General features: G+C 38.8%; 1 protein-coding gene across 7 annotated transcripts in view; it reads right to left on the reverse strand.

The window, feature by feature from the left end:
- The window catches only part of PHACTR1 (phosphatase and actin regulator 1), a 350,894-nt gene that overhangs the window by 247,976 nt on the left and 84,622 nt on the right, over positions 1-18,296 (reverse strand). The window lies entirely within an intron of this gene.

The raw sequence follows: 18,296 nt of genomic DNA on the forward strand, positions 1-18,296 counted from the left end.
AATTTTGTGCTCATCCAGTCCTATGAGTTCAATAGCTAGAGTTCAGCACAACTGCAGAAGTGTAACAGAATAAGATTTGGAAACAGAAGATAACTGAAAAAGGTTCACATGAAAGCTTTAAGAACATGAAAGTAGAGTAATTTAGCTAAAAGACTTTCATAAGAGACAAGACTTAGTTCTGAAGTGAGCAGGAGGGGAAAGATGTCATTTCTGTAGTGAAAGGAAAATGACAGAAAAGATGCATAGTGTGGAATGCCAAAGCATTACATGTTTCTGCTCTGCCAGCTCTAGAGGAAGATACCAGATCTCTATGCACTTGTTTTTCCCCTGCCATAATTGATACAGAATAAGATGAAGGTCAGATTGGAAAAGCAAGAGAATTAGCGACGGTAAAGCATTTGAGACTACAGATAGATGTTACAGTTGCAAGGTGTCATACTATCGTCATTCCTCAACAAGTGGGCAAGACACTGAAACGAGCCTAAATGACATGATTGAACTACTAAAAAGGAAACCAGAGGAAAAAGCCAAACATATTAGTGATGTGTACAACAAGATTTATTATGTTTCCATTGTTCTCTGTGCTACTTAATGTGGCTCCTGTCAAGAAGGAAAGATCAACACTTGTATGTGGCATATGACAAGTAGTTGACAAGTACACAGACTACAGGTATATAGCATCTTGTTAAGAAACGACTACTGAGTCCACCGTAATCAGTAGAATCATCATCAGATGATGATTTATAAACTCCTGAAGACTGCAGTGAGAGTTTCTTTGAATCCATATATGAGGTAGGCTTCCTTTCATCCCTCATTACAAGCACAGAGAACCACCATGACATGCCTATTTCACTGTCATTAGCAGCATTGACTCCAACTACATCCCAACAACAGCACAGCCCTGCGTTTTTCAGGATTATAGGATGGTTTAGGGGTGTAGTGGGAGCTTGCCTTGACTGCCCTCGTATTGCAACGTTAAACCACATTTTCACTGATCTAGAACATCTCTACAGCTTTTTCCTTTATGGGTGAGCCCATACTCTGCAGCTGAGACACTTACCATACAATCATTATGTTCTTCCTTCCCCAAAAGGATTTTCAGCACTCCCAAAATATGTTGCAATACGTGTTGAAGGACCAGCAGAAGATAAAAATATGGTGTGGGTAACAAGCTTATGCATTAACTGAGCTTGTTCACATAATTATTTCTGATTAACTGCTTGGCCAAAGTACAAATGTATTTTCTGAGTCTGTGCACTACGCATCTTTTGCTAGCACTGAATAGCTCTTACGGCAATATCATGCTGAGAAGCCTCCAGGGAGCTTTTCTATATACTGCTAATTGCTGGAATTTTTAAAATTGCTTCTGAGCTAACAAAAAAGTGTATATACTTATTTGACTACTATATGCACAGATGTATGCAGATGCTTATATGGTAAATGCATAGATACATTTTGAGTTAGTTTTCCTACACTCTCTGAAATTGTTGTACTTTCTCCCTCCTCTGCATTTCTGATCAAATCATTTTGCATTTCTGAAAATGGAACCTCAAAAACAAACTAAATTTAGCACTTGCATTATCTGTTTCACAATTTGCACTGCAAAAAATCATCTGCTCATTAAATTCTCCAGGAAAGCAGGAAAGTTTTTGTCTAAATAGCAAATTAAAAGATAGAAACTCCTTATTTCCTCATTCTTCTCTTTGGGAATACACCCACTGTCTCAGCATTTTAGGTATCTCAGACCTGGGAAAACCATTTACACAGAGAATCATAATAACATTTTGAAAGTATATGACAACTGTAGAAATAAATTAGAACAAGATATTGGCCCATTAAGGAAACTGTTAAGGAGTTCCCACCATTACACGAGATACTAAAATCTGATTGCCAATAATCAGTTGGACTGTATGTGCTCAGACTCACAATTGCTTTGTTATATTTTAAATGCAGCTATTTTTAAATTAGAAAAAAAGGAACAGCTGGCAAATAGTTTTAATTGTATGTCTTCCCTGCAGCAGTTTAATTTCCTTTCTTGAAGCTTTGTGAAGAGCAACAGCTCTTTTTGTGATTGTATTAATCGTTTATCAGATTAAATAACTTGCTGCCACTGGACAAACAACTGGTCTTTTTAAGTTCTCTTCAACACCTAAACGTGTAAAAATCTAGGTTATCCATAGGGAGAGAGAAAATAAGAAAATATAAGTTATCTGAGAGCAATCCAGCAGCTACAAACAATACAAACCAATGCTTTATCTACTATACCATGCAAACATTGCTAACCCTTGTACAACTAAAAATTGCAGGACAACTTTATGCGGAAGCAAGCTCTTGAGCCTTCCAGCTTAAGACGGATATGTTACAAGCTCTGGCTGGCTGCTTATGAGGACAGCTTTTCTTGGACCATTTCAGTTCTTCCACTTTACTAAAAAAAATATTAGAAAATTACAGGAGACACTGATAATAAAACCTCAAGAATACTAAGTACTCAGGTAGCACGGAAGCATATTTTTCTTATCTTTATATGAAATACTTATCTGCCAAGAAAACCTTAATGGTTGTCTTAGATTTGTTTTCATCAGAATAAACATGTATAACAGAGAGAGAAGAATACTTCCACTGTTACAGAGCCAAGAAAGGTGTAAACAGGTATTTTACACAGAAATAACTTTTTCAGCATGTAATTAACTGGGATAACGTGAATGATCTGGGATACTAATAGTTACAATAGAACTTGACACATGAAAAATTATTTTTACTCACACCATAAACCTGATGAACTAAAGAACAAAGCGAATTCTGCTCATATTGAGCACAGATAAGAATTTGAATACTGTCAAGGAGTCAAGTAAAAACAGAGCATTAGTTTTGCTGCTTTAACGTGTTCCTCTCCTTGAAGTCAACAAGGCTTTTCTGTAATTAAATCCGACGGAACTGGATCTATATTAATTTTCAACAATAAAAATGAAGAAAATTAATTTCCTGTTATAAGAGAAAAAAAGATTTTTTTTTTGCTTTGTGCTACAACTCCACTGTGAAACCTCCACACCTATATGTTCCTTTGAGTTGATGAATACATATACCACTGTCTGTGTCAAGCTTAAAGTTTAAGAAAATTTCCATTACTAAACCTGAAGAAACACTCTTCCATTACATAAACTAACTTGCTAACAGATCTAGAAGAGTAACTTGCAACCTTACCATTGTTTTAATAAGGAACAAAAGTACAGCAATTTCTACCAATTTTCTATTTTAATTTTTGGTTGTTTAAATCTGTTGTCAGAAACCTTAGCTGTCCAGGACAGCAGTCAAGCATATGATTTAAGGAAAAGATTAAGATTTATTAGAAATACAGAAAACAAAAGAGACGATAAGAGTAAGAAAGGATAAAAAACACTCCTAAAGAAGTGATCTCAGGAATATCCATAAATAGGAGCTATTTCTTGCTCTGTAAAATACTTCCTCAATGGCCTTCAAGAAGTCACTCAAGACAATAGGGTTCGAATAACACCAGGATGCAAATCAGACTTGGTTTTACTTTTTGCTCTGACATTAACCCACTGTGTGATCTTGGCAAATCACATTGCTTCTCTAGACCTTGTTACCTCACCACTGAAACTGTGTGTGATATTTTTATTTAGATAAAAAGTCAATCCTTTTCTTATAGTAGGGATATCCCCTACTGTCTTCAAGAGAAGTTTCATTCAATTCAAGATCAGATTTCACATCAGTGTCAATCTAAAGACAGTGTCATTTGGCCACTACATAAGGTGAGAGTATAAAATAATGACCAGCCTGATGCACATAAATCCTTCAGGAAGAGGAAATGGGAGAGATCAAGTGGGATTATACAGGTCATCTATTTGATTCAATCAATCATTGGCTTCTTGAAACACCAATTCATAAACACTAAAGCCATTTCAAGACAAACTCTGCTCCAGCGTGGACATTCTGATGTTTTCAATTGAGGTAGAAAGCTTAACAAATAGATTTTAAGAATTGAAAAGATCTCGTCATTTGTCTGAAAGTTATTAAGGAATGGGAAACTAAATTCTTCAGGATAGATGGCTGAGAAATATGAAATTTTAGGCTTGCTTACTTGTCAGTAAATCTTCAAGTAGTACCATGGAGCTTAGGCTAATGTGGTACACTGTTGGCCTAGAACACTTACTGTGGAGTGCTGTGTGGGCTGTTCATCAGTGAAACAACAACTACAGGAATAGACCTTGATAGTTAAGCTCTGAAAGCAAGAAAATCTTTAGATACAGATTATAAACCAAAATAAGCTATTTCTGAGCAAGAAAGATGCCCTAAAGCTTTATTGCAATACAATGCCTGAAGTCTCTTGCTGGGTTAATATGTTCTACATGCTTAGGACTGCCTGTAAAACTGACTTGATAAATACTCTACAGTGGGAAAGGAAACAAAACAACTCACAAATGCATACAAAGCATGAACTCCATATACACAAACCTACTTTTAAAATAATCCAAAAAGTCTGTAGATCAGTGCAATCCATTGGGCAGCTCTGGAACCAGATCTGCCAAGCACCTTGCTTCCACCCAACCCATTGCCCTTACCCCAGAAGATGTCTGAGTAAGAAACCTAAACCAAATGGCTGAAAGCCTCCTCCCTTCTGAGCTGAAAATGCTTCTCTTTCTATGCTAGGGAAGGAATTCTTCCTCACCCTCTGCTGCAGAAACCTGGATCTTCTCTGGAGCTGCAGCAGATGAGTTGTCTGTCCCTCTTCACAGAGCTAGTGGCATCAGCCCAGCTCTGCGTCAGACTGCAATAAGCCATCTCAGTAGCAAATGCATCAAAAGGAGAGAGAAGACAAGGAACTGTTTTTTTCTTCAGGACAAAAGTGGAAATAGCCTGTCCTGGGAATGTGGTGAGGTGGGGACTGTGGGTCCTCAAAACAGCTACTGACATTTGAACTTCTTGGGCAAATAATACAACAGCAGCACACACAAACAGTTAATATTGAGCACAAGAAAAACATGCATTGTTCAAACTATTAATTTGAGTAAAATCCATGCAAGCTGATGCTATCTTTCTCTAAACATTTTTTCCCCATATTTTATTACCCTACTGTTGAGCAATAAACAATAAGTAACAAGATAGTGTTTCCTCAGCGTTTTCCTCTAAACCAAATGTAATCTCCCAGGTCTATTCCAAGATCATTGAAATACTTGACATATACATGCTTTCCCTCCTTGCAAAGATGTGTTATTTCCTTTGAAGAACTTTTATTTATATATACCTATATATTTAAAGGAACACCACAGACATATTTCAACATTTTTTTGGAGTATGGGGGACATTCTACCCTAAATTCTCTTCATCAAAAAACAGAATAAGCAGTTCCCTTAGCAACGTTAGCTCTTAGTTGTCAGAACTTGAACTTTCTAGGACTTAGAATGAAGTTGCTTTGATTGACTATCAGTTGGATGGACAAAAGAAAAGATAAACCAAATGAATTCTCAGGATTCCCAATATAGAAGATGAATACTTACTTGACGGCACATTACACTTAGAAGTGGTATCAGCAAGAAGCATTATTACATATTCGAATGCCACATATAACAAGCAGCAGAGGAGAGAAAATAGATCCTGGAATGCTGCTACACCAAAAACTTTTGGTAATGATCCTGTCACATTTGATGACTAATTCCAATCTATAAGCAACTGAAGTTAGGATAAGATGTAGACACAGTCTTTGTATTTCGTGCTAATGGCTGTCACTGAAACAGTTGCCTGCTTCTTCTCACAACTGAAGCAGTATGGAGGGAAGATGACTGCTAGTGACATTTATGTGATGTCTATGACAACAGTTGAACTTGACCAAAGTGTCCTCTCAAGCCTGTTCCTGAAAGATGTCTGACTAGGTCGGGTGAGACTTAAACCATGAAGATATTTTTATGACAATTAAAAAAACAGCACAACAAAATACACCAAAATTCCACATCAAAATTCTCTAGAGACAGAAAAAAAATTTCAGACATAACTAGATGACAATGTCAGTGCTCCCTGTCATATTATCTCATTATCTCTGCATTCAGAAAACCATGGTACTTCTGAAGTGTTTGCAATAAGTAATAATCAAAACCCCGAGAAGATAAGAATGTGCCACAATCTTGACACGTCATGCCATCACAAAACCACAAAATGGCTGAGGTTGGAAGGGTCCTCTGGTCCCTGTTCAAGCAGGGTCACATACAGCCACTTACCCAGGACCATATCCAGGCAGCTTTTGAAGATCTCCAAGAAGGGAGACTTCACAACCACCCCCAGAAACCTGCACCAGTGATCAGTCTCACATCCAGTAAAAAAAAAAAAAAAAAAGTGTTTCCTGATGTTCAGACATAACCTTGTGTGTTTACGGTTGTGTCCACTGCCTCGTCCTGTCACTGGGCACCACTGAAAAAAGCCTGGCTCCATCTTGTTTGTACTCTCCCTTCAGGTATTTGTAGACATTGATACGATTCCCCCTGAGCCTTCTCTTCTCCAGGCTGAACAGTCCCAGCTCTCTCAGCCCTTCCACATAGGAGAGGTGCTGCAGTCCCTTTGTCATTCCTGTGGCCCTTTGCTGGACTCTCTCCAGTATGCCCATGTCTCCTTTGTACTAGGGAGCCCAGAACTGGACACAATACTCCAGAAGCATCCTCAACAGGGATGAACAGAGGGGAAGGATCATCTCCCTCAACCTGCTGGCATCCCTCCTCCTAATGCAGCCCAAGATACCATTAACCTTCTTTGTAGCATGGGCATACTGATGGCTCACGTAGTCAGCTGACCACCACATCATGCCTTTAATGCATTGTCCAGTAGGAAAATGTCTGGAAAGATAGACACTGAAAATATCCTAAAAGAAAGCCTGAGCAGATACTCTATGATTTATCAGTAAAAAATAAATAAAAGTAAGGATGACTAAGTTTCATAAAAACAAACAAAAAGATGTAGCCAACGGAAACTTAATGTAAAGACAGCCTCAGGGATAAATATTTACATAAGAACTGCAGCTACTGGAAGGGAGCATAATAAAATCAGTGAAAACTTCCCTAATAAGAAGTAATGAGAAACTTTAAAGATCTAAAAACCAGAATGTCATGAAACATGGAATCAAAAGCACACAGTTCAGAAGTCATATGGATGAAAAAATAAGCAGAGAAAATTGGACAGGTAGAGAGGCAAAATAAGTTACAACTACTGAGCATTCTCTAAATACACCAGGAACAAGAGGAAGACCATTATCTCAGTTACTTAAGTCCATGTCTCAAGGGGAGGAGGAGAGTCTACAAAGAAAAATATTCAAAACCTCCTCATCCTAGGAAAAAGTTAAGTATTTAAATTTGATTTAACAATAGAGGAGGCATACAGGCCAAAATACGGAAAGAACAGGTCAAGAAGTATTTAGTTAAGTTAGTTTGACTCAAGTCAACAGGACAATTATATTTACTCCCTATTCCTTAGGAAGATGTAAAAAATGTTAACCAGCAAGTGTTATCACTGAGGGGAAAAACGGTGTCTAACCTTTAAAGAGTGGGAAAAAAGACTTACAGACAAGTCTACTTGATTGACTGGAATGATACTGTGCAAATTATTAAACAAACAGCTGTCTTCCACCTTTTCTTCTCCCCATCCTACCCAAAATCATGACATAGACATGTCAAGAACATGGTTAAATCTAATCAACTTATTTTGCTTCTTGGCTTCACAGGTTAGATAGAAAAGCAGGAGAAAAAAAAAAAAGAGAGAAAGAGCAGAAGAGGTGATACAGAGCATTGTTTTTTATTAAGCCTATTAATGTTATTCCTTTAAATGACTCTCAGATTGATCAACTGGTTGAGAACACATCTGAAGAAGAAGCTATTAATCATTCTGTACAAACCAAAAAAGTGTTTTTAAGTAGGATCGCTGTAAATAAGTCTTTTCTGGACTAGGGGGGAATTCAACAACTTCAGCAGTTACTAATAGTATCAGAGCAGGCATCTAAAATTTGTGGATAACTTCTGACTGGAGGAGTAACAAGCAGAAGAGAGAATACAGAACTAAAAATGAGCTTGATATATTTATGAAACAGTGCCATATAAATAACACAAAATGAAGCCAAACAAAAGTATTGCATAGCAGAAGGAGAAAACCGGAAGCAGAACATGAGCACTGGAGTAATTGGCTAAACTGTGAAAAATAAATCTCTAATAGATATCTGAAACAATAGTTCTATTGGAACAAGTCTTGCGTGTGAGCATGAGCTAGACAATAGTGATGCCAAACCAGGAACAATATTTTCTAATATACTTTTTAATGAAAGGAACTGTCTTGTGATAAAAGAAAAATCTCTCTTTGATCAATATTTGGTAGGGCCTAACTAAAATCTAACAAGCTTCCACCAATAAACAATATATAAGTATCGAATACAGTGAAAATATATGCTTTAACTTTTAAAAATAATTAAACCACATATTCAAATGATAAATGAGTCTCAGTAGCTGTTTTCATCTTTTTGTTCTCAGTGCTCCAGCCTCTAGCACCATGAGGACTTTGCATTACTGAAATGAGAAAGCTTTACAATATATTAGGGGAATAAATAATTCCAGTGCATTAATTATTAAATCTGTCTCTGCTGTAGCTCCTCAGCAATATTCATGCATATTCCAAGGAGTTTCTCAACAATAGCCTTCATGGGAGGAGGGTGTGGGGAGAGCTGAAGAGTTTTCAGGACAGCAAATAAGAGAAGTCCCCTGTTTCTATCTTCTTGTTTTATGTAAATATCTACTGCACTACCTTGTAGAATAGGTTGCAGTGCCTGTTAAAGTGAAATATTCACATTACAATGATTAAAAAAATACAGAATTATGCAAGCTTTTCATTAAGTCAAATCAGTTTATTTTATACTAAACCGTATATAATTTCTTTGCTTCTTAAACAGCACGGTTAAATTCTAGTTTTAACTACAAAGACAGTCTTTGAACAATGTTAACACTGACATTAAAAGACCACATATCATCCAGAAAGATACCAGTGATTTCACTTTAATTTCACAAAAAGTATATCAACTTTGTATAGCTGTAGCATATGTATACAGGATTGTGTCTTCTGTATTTATCTTTGGACAAATCCTCCTATATTATACCAGATCAAAGCAGTTTAGTTTGTTGGTTTTTTTTTTTATATATATAACAAAAAAACCTGCGATAAATCAGCCTATATGATTAGACATTCAAGTGTTGAGTTACATGTAAATTCAACAACTAAATCAAAACCACAAGAGGAAGTGTGATGACATCCATTTCACAGTGTGCAACACTATTTCCAAGTGCTGACAATGTCATTGAAGATATACTATAGGAATTCTTAAAAAAAAAAAAAAGTTAAGATCCCCATCCAACCATTCTCATGGTGAACTCTACTTAAAATCTGGTAAAAGCCAACAGGAATCATTGCACCATTTTAATGAAAGCCGGTAGGAAAGAAGCTCGTGTTTCCCAAATGCTTGGAAGGGGAAATGCTTGCCTTTTGAAATATCCTCATGCCACATGGAAACAAATTCAGAACTTTTAAAATCTTTATCTGAGGAAAAGAAGAAGAAAAAAAGAAAGACTCTCCTCATCATATAATGTAATTTCTTTCCTGCTGAGATAGAAACTTGGGGTCAAGAATTTGTTACTAATACAAAGCTGGCTTGAATGCTCACCTCCATAATTCAAGACTGTTTTCACCACTGGGATTTCCCCACACAAGTTGAAAAATATCTCCCACATATACAGATGCTCCCCTTCTCTTGCACCTGCCTCCCCAGAATCCTTTTCTACACATGCAATCAGGTAGTTTAGAAGAGTCCTTAGCTTTGAGATTCCAGCCTTTTCTCACCCCTCTTCTTTTTTCATTTTTTAAAATTAAGGCTTACAGACGTACGAAAGACAAATTGTCACTCTTGCTTCCATGTAAATGAAGTAACTGTGCCTCAACTTCAGATGTTTTCTTCCATTCTGATTTCAGTATTGTAGCTAAACCTGACAAAGTCAGTTAAGCACCCTAATAACATTAGCTAAAGCCACTGTGTAAGAAATTGCTCACAATTTGTTTAAAGTATTTGTACAGCAATTACTCATGAGATACTGCACTTAGCTGGGATTTCCTGTTCATCTTGATCTGATTACAAGAAGTATTTTGTAATCAGAGCAATCTGAAAGCCTTTCACAGAAGTAACAATGTGTACATGTTAAATCTAATTTGGGAACCTGAAAAGCTAGATTTGTTAACTGTCATGTGGACTGGAAATATTGTCTACAGGACAGCCATTTTGAGAAAGCAAGGCTTTTACCGTGTCCCTCCAAAAATATATGCAATGCAGTTTTGTTGAAAAAATACAATTTTCCTAGCACTAATTCTCATCTCCCACTAATAGGGGTAATTCATTTACTTAGCCTTCAGTATTTATCAGCTCCAAAGAATGTTGGAGTGTGGATACAACTAAAAGCAAACCACCCCACTCTCCTTTACACCCCCAAAGAACACTATTTGTACTTTTAAGTGAAACAAACGCACAGCATTGGAAACTCAGATATTTGTGATTCTTAGAACAATCTTGATTGTACATGATGGGATACCAAAGACACTGGAAGCTCCTGTGACTTGTGCTAAATGTCATACAGATGTAAGACTGCACTTTACAGAGATGCTCTGTACTCCAAGTCCTCACAACGTGACTATGAACGATACCAAGGCAGAAACACTACGATAAACACCACAGAAGTCTGTAACCAGAGAAATACATCGACTAGTGCTTTCTGTAACCATTCAGACTAAATCCAGAGCAGGAGCGTGACAGATGCAGCACATGCTTCTGCAACTAAATAGCGGTAACATGACTATCTGGGCCCGGAGGGGAAAGATTAGTAAATTCATCAGTAAACATGCTTCAGTCCTGAAGAACTGCTCGATGAGGAAATCATCTGTGTATCTAAGTGCTTCCCTCCAAGAAAACAGGTCTCATATTGCAATTATTTTTCTGAATTCTGAGACAGGTGACCAACACAATTAATTGGCTGTGGGAAGGAAGGTAATAAAAGAATACTTTTAAGAGTTTTATTAAGCTGTGTTTTAAAAACAATTGCTCAATTTAGCAACCCAGTGTGCGCTAGTCCTCAAGAAGTATCACACAGCATGAGACATACAAAGTCTTTCGTTGTGTTACACTTCAATAATTATAATGTCCATCTTTCACAAACAGGTCAGCACTCTCTCCTGTTCTGCCCTCTGTACCTAGAAATACTTTTGTCTCTCTTAAACCACATCCATGCTCATCTGAAGACACTTCACAACCGGTCCTTCATGGGTGGAGCATGTGCCCAGGGTGTGCCTTCCACTTTAGTTTCATCTGAGAGGAGCCTAGCACCCAGAATCACGGACCAGAGTGTTCACAGCTTCATCCGGCTGGGTCTTGGGAGCCTCCAATGATGGAGCCTGCACAGCCTTTCAGCCTTTCTGTGCAGCCTGGTCCAGGCATTGACTGCAGCCACAGTTAGAATTATTATTATCATTAATTTTTTTTTTGGGGGGGGGGGGGGGGGGGGGGGGAAGCAAGTCAAACCCTTCCCTGTTTCATTTATGGCTTTTGTCTCTTGTCCTGCCTCTGTGGCAGGACAGAGTCCATTGCTGCCTTCTGAGTGACCTCAAGCATGGAAAGGCTGTCCCCCTTACAAGGCTACTGGACAATGCAAGCAAACTCGAGGGAAGTGTGGCCCAGGTGGAAATCTGTTTCAACACTGCATTTGTGGTTTACACCAAGAGATATATCTGCTAATTATGGCCTAATTATAGGTGTGATTTTACACCTGGATAGATACTACACTGGAAGAACTGTTAGTTTTATACAGTATATTAAAATAGTTCAAAATCGTGCCAGGACACCCAGCTGAGTTCAGATGTGTATTCTTCAGACTAGCCTACACTTGCTACATGACAGGATATAGTCCATTTTAAGCTAAGATATATTCATGCAGGGAGTTTTAAATGGGGGTAAATATTGCAACTTTTCTGTGTAACCTAAAGAGCACTCTAGCAAAAAGACTGTACTTTGAAGAAAAAAAAACTTTTGCTGTGATCCAAAAGTGAAATATACTTCATGTTATAAAAGTATCATTTCTGTTCTACTATGAGTCATTTCTGCACTAGATTCCCCAGCAGATGAACATACTTTTTATGAAGTATAGCTTGTTCTGAACTTTGTTGAAATCGAACAAGTTCACAGATACATTTATGTTAAGCACTTCTTCCCCAACATTATTGCTAGGAGGGGCAACTCTGTGAGTATTGACAGACAACGTTTCAGACACTTGCTGACATTTCAGCTAATGTTTAAATCCCTCTGTAACAGGCCCAAATGGCACAGTGGTTAAAATACTGTGGCTTGCTGTGCCATGCCAACATTTCCAGAAGCATCACCACACCCCAGTCCAGCATAGAGAGGACTTAGATCACAGCCTTGCAAACCCCTTGATGCGTTGCCAAGGGAGAGCACAGCCAAAACAGTGCTGGTGGCTGGAGTGCAGCCCCTCATACCCAAAGCATCGCCAGCTCAGGAGGGTCATGGAAACAAGATCAAGTGTGGCTTGGCTCTGTACACCTCCCAGCTTAGGCTGGCAGTGTGCCCTGAGACCTCTCCTGTGCTTGCAAGAGCAAGGTAATCAGCAAAAAGGAGTGTATGAACCTAGGTGAGAGCTTGCTCCAAGGAGTCTCCAAGAAGGAACTGTTATCTTCACACGGACAATATTCAAGCACAGGAGAAAGGAATAGGAAACATCAATTGATTCACACGAGGTGCAAAATTAATGCTGGACAGATGGCACCAATTAGAAGGTGAAATACAACAGCAAGAGCCATACGCTTCAAAGACCATGGAATGCATGCCACAGTCACTGAGCTCATTCCTTTGCTTAACAGACCACTTTAAGATAGGCCTTTTTCTAGAATTAAAATTTGCAGAATTTGAGCAATACAATTTCCAGATACTATTTGTCTTTGTCTTTTGTGGGGTTTAACTGAAAATTATCTATTTTCTTTGCGTTTAGATGAATACTGGAGATTCAACACAGGCCAGGGACATCCTGTTATTTTCTTTTTTCCAAGGGACTACCCTAAAACTGGATAAGAAACAAAAGCAAGGTACGTTGCCCATTTCCACCATCTAGCTGTGGCTGGTTCCTGGAAAGTCTCCAGTGCTCAATGTCACCGATCTAGAGCATTTAACATCATATGATTTATTATGTGGACTGAATGCATAGCACTGCAATTTATTTTTTTCCCCTCCAGTTTAAAGGAAATTGCTTTATATATTTAAACCAGCATAAGATACATTTTTAAAGTCTTCCCATAGTTCTATTTACAAAATGAACTGTAGCAATACTTAAGTAATTAGATTAAACAGGACTGTATTAGATTATATTAGATTAAATTCAGTATTTGCAACTAATTTCTATGGCATCTGCTACAACGGTATCTAACCATCAGGCAGCTTCCGCTGCACACCCCCCCCCCCCCCCCCCCCCCCCCGGTGGTTTTACTCAGGTGGGCAGCCGAGTTCCACCACAGCCGCTCTCTCACTTCCCCCTCCTCAAAGAGGAAGGGGGAGAAAATATGACACAAAGAGCTCGAGGTTTGAGATCAGAATGATTTAATTAAAGGGAATGGGGGAAAAAAACCAACCAACCAACAACAACAACAACAAAACAACAAGGCCACGCAGAAGTACAGAGAGAAAGGAAAAAAAAAGTTATTCTCTACTTCCCATCAATGAGTGATGTTCAGCCACGTCCTGGGAAGCAGGGCCTCAAAACGCACAGTGGTTATTTGGGAGAACAGCCCCCTCCCCCACGAGAGCCCCCTTTTATTGCTGAGTGTGACATCGTGTTATAGAATACCCCTTTGGTTGGTTTAGGTCAGCTGCCCTGGCGATGTCCCCTCCCCATCACTTGCCCACCCCTAGCCTGCTCGCTCTTGGGGGCTTGGAGGGAGTCCTGATGCTGTGCCAGTACTATGCAGCAAAAGACACAACACTGGAATGATACCAGTGCTGTTCCAGCTACGAGTGCAGAGCACAGCACTGTGTGGGTTACTGCAGGGAAAGTTAACTCCATCCCAAACAGACCCAGCACTTCCCCCCCCCCCCCCCCCCGCCTTCTGCTCAATTTTGCCATACTTTCTCCCTATTTAGTAAAATATATGCGCACGTTTGAATTAGTAACACTCTGAGAAATGCATCTGATTCCATTCCTTTTATTACCAGAAACAAGTAAGGGGCAAAGCAGGTGCAGGTTATCAGAGAATCTGATCAATGGTTTACTTGCTTCTGGTCAGACTGTACAGCAGTACATTGGCATGCAGATGTGGAGGCCCCTTTACTTCACTCAAACTTTGCTTGTACGCGCTACCAGGTCTTATTTCTGTGAAAGAACTGCTGATGCTCTGCCTGGTTGCTGCCTGAAACTTAGCCAAAGCATTTAGGTCTCAGCACACAGTAACATGGATATAGTAATCACCAGTAATCTCCTTGGTATACAACTTTTCTGCTGAAGTTTCATTTATAAAATATCAAGTAGTAGAAGGGAGGACAACGTGGAAGAAGCCGGTACAGTATTTTAAGCTTATTTGTTCAAAGCTGTTTTGCAGTTAATGGCAGTGCTTTTTGAACTACAGAACAACTCCCAAGCCTCTGTCCCTAGGCAACACTGACTGTAAGAATACTGCAAAGGGGACTTTGAAATGGTGTTGTATTAATCTAAAGCATCTGTAACTGAGTGTTCAAGAACAGACTTGTAAATCTGCATGCTCATATTTTGTGCATTTAAGGTTACTCACGAGTTGAAGAAGAGTTGCAGGATGGGGTAGGATTAAAGCACAAGCCTCCCCACTTAGGTAGATGCCTTACAAAGTAGAGTTTTGCACCACTGCAAATTAAGTTTAGCACTTTTGGTCATATGGATGGGCAAAAAACATCGAAAGAACACAAACCAAGTCAAACATAAAATACATGTTCCCAAAGAAGGGTTAAGTAGGGAGACAAGCCTATATATATATATATATATATATTTTATTTTATTTACATATATATAGATGGATGGACGGATAGATGGATGGACAGACAGATACAATATTCATTATGGCTCACTTTGGAAGGCTGAAATTGAACCTCAAGCATTGGAACCCAAACATCAGAAAAACATTTATACTTTTTCCCTATTAGGAATAAAAAAGGATATAAAAATGCCTATTGCATTGGTAAGCAAAAAAAAGTAGCCTTTGGATACCAAATTGTACTTTCTGAATCTGCTTGCCTGATGACCTTAAGCAGGTGATACCACTAGGCTGACCTAGAAAAAATGTGTAGAAGATCCCTAGTAAAGATGCACAACAACTAATACATAAACTAGTCCTTCTTAGCCAACCAGTATTGCTGCAATGTAGAGTCAGAGGTAAATGATGTCCGCATTTTCTTATTTTGACTGGAAAATGAGGCAAGCACACCGTAACTGGGCAGAAGTGTAGGGACGAGCTCAGAGAACTGTTTCCTCTACCTTCTGTAACATCCCAGAGAAGGCAGGGGGGGACACTTTTTCAAGCATGAGGTTGCTCCATGCTCAGTGTGACAACTCCTCCGTTGGCCTTCATGTGGCTCCATCCCACACATACACACAGTGTATCTCCACAGTTTTCTTCAGACCTAACCATGCCTGGCATGGTGCCCACAAGCAAAAGAAACACCACCAACTGGCTCTTCCTGCCAGAAGGTGCATTTTTGCAGGTAGAGGAGCTACGTCTCCTCTTGCACTGTGGTACGTCTAAGGGTGCTTCTGATGCTTGACCTTGAGGATAAGATAATTTTCTCCTTGTTGTGCATCACCTCAGGCATTAGCAACAAAACAAACTAGTGTAAAATCACCTCCCATTGCCCTATGCAAAGGGATTGTGGCAAATTTGCAATATAATCTTGGAAAAGGTATGTAGACATATGTAAGTCTTAAAATAAGTACAGCATTTCAAGAAAAAAATATTTTATGAATTTTGCATGAAGTAATTTCAACTGAGATCACCGATCTCAGTGCTTTATTTTAATCAGGCCTATGCACAACAACAGCAACTACTCACAAAAACGCTATTATGCAACTGACAACCATGCATCTCCATCAACAGCAAAGGTAACATCACTAATATCAAAAAACTGACAGTTCCTCAAATTGTTCAAGAATGGATTTTATAAGGATGCTTACAGCTTTTCTAGTATTAGTGGAAGAATTATTTAACATTTAAACTGGGGTTTAAGGATGCTCACCCATAAAAATTCAAACTTGGATACAAACTGCTGAAATCTTGGACAAGATCTACAGTAGCATCTAAATTCACTGTAATCAAATTAACATTAATAAAAGCTATTCACATTATTTTTCAGATTAACTTTTAAGGCATTTACTTAAAATGAAATCATTGATTTCAACACAATGCTTCAAAATTGTAATATTAATAAACATCTGGAATACTTCCTCTGAAATATTTCTTTCCCCTTCCTTTTCAGTTAATAAAACATAGAAAGTTATCCAATACATCCAAATTTTCCTGAGGGGACAGTAGACTACTGTGGAAGAACACTAGCCATGCCACACAAAAGATCACTAGGCAAGTGAATTTTCACAGCAGACAGAGATGGAAGTCATTTTAGGCAATGGCCCACTGGTCAGAGCCCTTGACTGTAGAGGACGAAATCCATCTGCAAAGTCATCTTCTTCCCAATTTAAAGTAGAGACCTGAACCATGTTTCCTGATTACTACTGACTTCATCTACATTGATTCTGAGAGAAACATCTCTCTCTTTCTCCATCGAAACCGTTCCAGTGTATGTTACGTTTCTTAATAATTTCTTAATTGCAGATAGGTTGGGGAAGAAGCTCTGCAGCTCTCCTTAGGCCAGTCTTTCTCTCTTTGAACACAGAAGAGCCAGCTTCAATCTCTACTGAACAGTCAGCTACACCAAGTGGAAAGCTTCAGCAACCACAGTGAGTGAGGAACACTCCCAGAAGAGTTACTCAGTCAGCAGCCTGGAGCTTAAAGCACTCAACTATGGGAAAGGGATCTGAAAACAAGTCTTCATCTCACTGGACAAGTGCCTTGGTATTCATATTAAGCCCAGCGGGATTATTCCTTTTACAGAGGCAGCAGAGGAGAAATACTGTAAATCAGGACATCAGAGAAGACCATTTAATTATAAGGCCCTAGCCTTTTTTCAGCATTTCCTTCTGGCTTGCTTAGGTTGACTTCAGACAAGTTTATGGCTCTGGGTGAACCGTTTTCTTGGTGCCTCAGCTATACGAGTCCACAGATCAAGATTCAGTTATTAGGACTCTTGTTCAAGGCAGATTGTTTGAAAAGTTCCACTGAAAAGTTATCAACATAGAGCCCTAACACATATGCAGTACTGAATTAATTACATTAGCATGTATTTTTACTCATGTACTTCTAGAAGCTTTGCCAAGGCATTGTTGAAACCTCTGAAACTCTTTGCTTTTTTATACTGAAGGCCCCAATGTTGTTACTGGGGAGAATGTTTTAACTCTTGGCAGACCTGAACTAGGTGCTGTTTCAATCTGAATTAAAATCTCTGCTAAAAGGTTTTCATTGAACATGACATTTGTGAACTATTTCAGAAGTTGAGCCAGTTGTCCCTTCTCCTGCCCTATGCTCCAAAGCAATAGCAAGAAATTTAGGATTATTGCTGATATGCTAGTAATATAATTCTTAAAGAACTTCTTAGTATGTTGAATGACACTTTGAAAGACTGCACTAAGTTCTGTGACACAGCAATTTGCCTAAGAGGCCACTCCAAATATATCTTGAAGCCTCCCTCTCTCAACAAAAAAGAATTACTCAAACCAACTAACTTCATAATATTCAGCACTCCCATTTTCTCTTGTTTGTTTTATGAGGAGCCAGTGCTTACCTCATTTGGTCCCTACATTCTTGCAAAATGCATGGAGGGTAATGACACCAGGAATACACAGCCTCTCCTGGGTAGCCCCCGCCCCATCAGCTCTTGAAAGCATAGCCTGGTAAACAGCCATTTTACCCACCCTTTTCATACAGAAAGTCAGCTTAGAGGGAAGGAAAAAAACCACAAACCCTTCAAGACAAGAAAAAAGACTCAATAACTGACACAGTAATAGGAATAAATGAGGACAACTGCCAGCAATAGAAAGAGTCTGTCAAAAGACTGCAGTTAAGCTTTACAGTAGTTTTTACAGTAC

Source organism: Anser brachyrhynchus, assembly GCF_964034855.1.
Source record: "Anser brachyrhynchus genome assembly, chromosome: 2".
NCBI lineage: Eukaryota > Metazoa > Chordata > Aves > Anseriformes > Anatidae > Anser > Anser brachyrhynchus.